Source organism: Bemisia tabaci, chromosome 5 (assembly GCF_918797505.1).
Source record: "Bemisia tabaci chromosome 5, PGI_BMITA_v3".
In the NCBI taxonomy this organism is placed as follows: domain Eukaryota; kingdom Metazoa; phylum Arthropoda; class Insecta; order Hemiptera; family Aleyrodidae; genus Bemisia; species Bemisia tabaci.
Genome location: NC_092797.1, coordinates 24,080,662 through 24,086,301, shown reverse-complemented (window position 1 = coordinate 24,086,301; position 5,640 = coordinate 24,080,662). Strand labels below are relative to the sequence as shown.

Here is a 5,640-nt window from a genome sequence, read left to right as displayed (position 1 = left end):
AGTTGCCAGCACTGAGAGAGGACACCGAAAACACAACTAACAACTAACCGAATGGAAAACGAACGATGCAGCTACTCATTTCCGAGTGTTTTCGAGTCACGGTTCGTAGACCGCGCCACTACTCCCGCGGCTTCCACGCACTGCCACCCCCGCCACATCACCCCCCCCCCCTTTGCTCCCTCCTCTAAGCGCGGGAGCGTTTCTGTCCCTGCCGCTTCCCCTGGCTCCTGTTTCATTCATGAAGGCATCCGCGAGCGCATCGCGGGCTGTCCGCGGGTCATTCAGCTTGTCGACTCATCCACACGCGTGTTCGGGGACCGATCAGTCGGACAAGATACTCATGCCTGACCGCTGTTCTGCCGTGCTAAGGAAAAACGCCGTATGAACCTTCAGGCGCTGCCAAATTTCCTTTGATAAAACATGACTTTCTTGGTAAACTAATAAGTATATCGATTAATATTTCTCTTCCAGTTTCTCAGATAATTTTGCTCGCAATTTCACCTGAAGTGCCTGAAAATGGAGATGTTGCATGTGTGAGGAATTTGCGATCTGACTATTGCTTTTGTACGTAAAAGTTCGCGAGAAACACGATGGTGCCACTGGTTTTCCCTGAAATCAACTTCCAAGCTCAAAAAAAGCTCTCAAGTTGAGGCCAAAATGGAGGGGATATCCCACGCTATCCTGAGAGTCCACCTCTACACCAAAACAAACTCTCCATGCAAAGATAGGGAGCAAATAAATTGACAGGGCTGCCACTTTGTTTGGGGACTCCACAACTGAAAACACGGCAACCTTGCTAATGTATTTGCCCCCTAGAGAGTTTGTCTTGATGTAGATGTGGACTCTCAGGATAGCGTGGGATATCCCCTCCATTTTGGCCTCAACTTGAGAGCTTTTTTTGAGCTTGGGAGTTGATTTCAGAGAAAACCAGTGGCACCATCGTGTTACTCGCGAACTTTTACAAAAGAATCGGTAGTCAAATCGCAAATTACTCACACATGCAATACCTCCATTGTGGGTATTTTTCTTCAAATTTTTCAGACAATTTTGTTCACAATTTAATCCAACATATCTGAAAATTTCTCGGAAAAATATGCATAAATTTCCTCAAAAATACATTTTGTATTCGGGGAAATTTTGCAACTCTCGAATGTTCATACGGCGTTCTTCCTTAGCACGGCAGTGTTGTGGTTTTGGGGTGGGATGAGAAACATTGGATTCGTGACGCAATAGAGCACTGTTTCCCCGGGAAAACTCGTTGCGTCAAGGAAGCGACTTATTACATCGAGTAAAATTTTAACAGCTCCATTGAGGAGCTTGCAGGATAAGGCGCATGAGTACAGTTTTCGAAAACTGGACTTATGTGCCTTGTCCTTCAAGCCCCTCGATGGGGGTAAGCAGTGTGGCGTCATTGATTCTTCCCAACTCATTTTTGTGATTTATGGTGCGTGTTCATACACGCACGCTCACATATGTTTTTCAAAGCAACCGAAAATGAGTATACTATGTTTATTCCGTTTTTTCATTCAAGACAATTTTAGCTATAAGAAAACGAATTTCAAAATCGTCAAAAATCCAACCTCATTTTAATATGTGTGCACCAGTATGCACGAATGCGTGAATATGTCAAAGGCCATAATAAGCAATCAACGGCAAACTGTCATATACTTGTCTTAAAAGAGAAAAAAAAAACAATTCAGAGGTAAAACAAAATAAAAAATACTGATAATTATGCATGGAATCCAAACAGTCGATTTTCTCTCTTGGATGCATCGTACTATATAGCACATTCGCGAAAGCGTGTAGTGAAATCAGCGACTTGAGTTAGGTTTGGTTAGGTCACGCAACTCAACTAACTCTCCGGCAAAGCGGTGAGTATCAGCAGAGTTGAAGGCGCTCATGCCGAGGTCTTGCTTTTGAACTACTCTGCCATTGAAACCTTTACAATGTCGATGCGAATGTTTGGAATGTGACGAGATTTCACTATACCAGTTGCAAACTGCTGGCGATTGTTGAACTTCACTTCCATGGTAGAATTTTTCCGAGAAAGTAGCAAAAAATAATGATAAACTCACGCCAAAATGTTAAGTGGCGTCTTCTCTTTGCGTATACTTTTTGCACCATTTGGTCTCACCACCGACATAACAAGTGTCCTGGTTATTCTTTATGATGATATTGTTTGCGTAAATTTCTTAAAATAATACACCAAACGCAATCGGCGTCAGAGCCAGCCGAACTTGACTAACATTAAATGTTTTGACACCTCACTATACTACCATGCTAAGGAGGAACGCCGTAAGAACCTTCAGACGTTGCCAAATTTCCTTTGATAAAACACGAATTTCCTGGTAAACTTATGAAAATGTTCCTTCCAATTTTTCAGATAATTTTGTTTGCAACTTAATCTAAAATATCTGAAAATGTCAAGGAAATATATGCACAACTTTCTTCAAAAATACATGTTCTATTCGGAGAGATTTGGCAACTCTCGAATGTTCATGCGGCGTTCTTCCTTAGCACGGCAGCGGGGCGATTATTGAAATGATATCGACTGTATGTCAGCGCTTTGTCGTGTCGCGCCATCGACTAAGCCATTGCTTAGTCGATGGCGCGACACGACAAAGCGCTGACATACAGTCGATATCATTTCAATAATCGCCCCGCAGTATAGTGATTAGGATAATTGTTTCCGCTAGTCCCGACGAAATAAATAATTACGAAGCAAACTGCAATATCGAGTAGTGGCGAACCAGTTATTCAGCTTTAAGAAGGCATGAATTAAAATTTCACAGTAAAACCCACGCACCGAAAACAAATACAGCGCGGTACAATAATTTCGGCCGCTTCGTAGTTCCTGTTGCATAACCGATGGAATGAAGGAGTACTCAAGCTTACGCAGGAGCTCGGAGTGGAGCGATGCCCGTCTATGCATTCGGAGATTTTTGGCCGAATCTACAGTGGTGTAGTGCTTTTTTCTATCCTCCATTCAATTTTTTATGGTTTATTCGAATGGAGTTGCCTCGGCAAATGACGCTTTTCACGGTGGATGGGCAAAACAAGGGGGAAGGATATCCTTCTAGAAATCTATTTGGCTCCCATTAGAAAATGTAAGGGGTTTTCCGAAGTAACTGCGAGGCATTTCCGTCATCTCTGAGATTATATTTTAATCATTTCTTCGTTGAGCACAGCTCAAACTTAATCTGCCACGACGACGCTTCGATTTTCAGATTTTACACCTCCTATTCTCTCCGTGAGATATCTTATGCACTTTCTTCGATGAGAAAGCCTCTCGGCTGCTCTCTAGACAAAAACTTCCTGGTTCGGCCCAAGTCGCTCCCGCAAGCTTGTCGTTGAAATTCCGTTTTTGACGGTAAAAGCTGGAGAATAGTGTTGTAAAATGTTTGGTTATTGGTTGTATAAATAGACTTTCTTACTGTGGCGCGTTTATCCGGTCAGATAATACGCAAGCTCTCTGCTGAGCAAAAACTAATCGATTGTCGGGTCGAACTTTAATCGAGCGATACATACATACATAAAGTCGCGATTATAGCGCCGCCTCGCGCTCTGCGACGCCCAATCGCCATTGCCCCCTATCCTCCCAGAGATCATCAGGCAATTGGCACCTTCTGATCTCCTCCTCCACCCCTTGTCGCCAACCTTTCACAGGACGTCCACGCCGTCGCCTTCCGGGAGGAACCCAATCGAAGACCTGCTTGGGCAACCGATCATCTGCCATCCTTCGCACATGTCCATACCAGACCAACTGCTTGGACCTGATATCGTGCACGATGTCCTTTTCCACACCCATTATCTCGCGTACCCTTTCATTGCGGATACGCTCTCTTCTCGATATCCCAGCAGACCTTCGCCAAAAGTCCATCTCGGTTGCCCTAAGCATGTCTTCAGTTCTTTTCTTAAGTTGCCAGACCTCACTCCCGTAAGTTACGATACTCTTCACGATGACGTTGTAAATTTTCCTTTTGGTCTCCTTGGAGATACTCTGGTCCCAGAGAACCCCATTTAGCATCGCGATAGCTTTCCTGCCTTGCACATTCCGATCTTTAATGGCCCGATCCAAATTTCCGTCCTTAGTTAACCAAACTCCGAGATATTTATACTCTTCACAGTCCAGGATCTTCCGGCCATCCTCCAGTTCAATGCTTTGCTGATCACCACCGATAACCAACTTCTCCGTCTTAACCACATTTACTTCCATTCCCCACTTTCGGTATACTTCCACTAGCTTCCGCGTCATGTAATTCGCATCTTCTTCGTCCTGAGCTATTACCACCTGATCATCAGCAAAGCACAGAGTATAAAGGGTGCCATCTTCACGTAGCGGGACGCCCATTCCCGAACAGCATCTTTTCCATTCCTTTAAAACTTCTTCCAGGTACACTTTAAATAAGGTTGGCGACAAACAACACCCTTGTTTCAGTCCTTTAGTAATTAAAAACCCCAACGATAACTCCCCATGCGATTTAACCCTAGAGAAAGCCCCACCATAAAATTCCTTAATAGCACTAATTAGTCCCCCACTAAAACCCCTTTTGTTCAAGGCTTCCCAAAGTTTCATCAATGGCACACTATCGTAAGCTTTCTGGAGATCCACAAACACTAGATGTAATTCCTGGCCAACTCCCTTCTTTTTCTCTATGACGTGGATGATGGTAAATAAGTGATCAATCGTTGACCGACCGGCTCTGAAACCTGCTTGCTCTTCCGCTTCATGTTCTTTCCACTCCTCTTCAATTTTTGCTTTCAAGATTTTTCCATACACTTTGCTCAGGGTACCTGCAACCGACAGTCCTCTATAGTTATCACACTCATCTTTTCTACCCTTCTTCTTGTATATAGGTGACACCCAAGACTCTTTCCATTCTGTCGGTACCTTTCCACCGTCCAAGCAATCTTGCATCAGGTATCTCAACCGTTGAAACAGCTTGCAGGTTCCACACTTGATCAACTCAGCAGGGATATTTCCCGGACCTGGAGCTTTATCGTTCTTCAGCTCTCGTACGGCCTTTACCACGTCCTCCATATGGATCTCCAAGTTATGATTATCGTTAGTATACTCCAAGCTTACGCCTCCATCTTGAAATTCAGGTCGCCTTTCTGTCAGTAAATTTTTAAAATACCCCTCCAGTTTATCAATGGATATCGGAGATATTAAGTCACGCTTCATGTCCCTTCGCAGCCCTTTCAGCAACTTCCAGCTCTCAGTGCTTTTCCTTCCTCCTATGTACGTGTCTATTTTGTTACAGCTCCTCTCCCAAGATTCGTTCTTTTTCTTGGTTATGAGCCTTCGTACCTGCGTCTGAGCTTTTTTATACGCCTCTTTGTCTTCTGTTTTTTTAGAGGAAAGGAACTGATGATATTTTTTCCGTTTCTCCTGAATCTCCTTCTCAATTTCTTCGTCCCACCAGTAAGGTTTTTCGCTAACTTTCCTATCATCAGCGACACCAAGAGCTTCCATTGCTGCCGAGTGAATGCAATCCTTCAGGAACTGATACTGCTGTTCGGTATCACCGTCCCTTGATTCGCCCAACTTCTCATCCAAGCGCTTTCCATATAAAGCCCTTACACTTGGATGCTGCAAGCTGTCAATGTTATAGTTTACAAGCTTGACACGATCTTTTT

General features: G+C 44.0%; 1 protein-coding gene across 1 annotated transcript in view; it reads right to left on the bottom strand.

The window, feature by feature from the left end:
- The window catches only part of O-fut2 (O-fucosyltransferase 2), a 48,438-nt gene that overhangs the window by 17,331 nt on the left and 25,467 nt on the right, over positions 1 to 5,640 (bottom strand). The window lies entirely within an intron of this gene.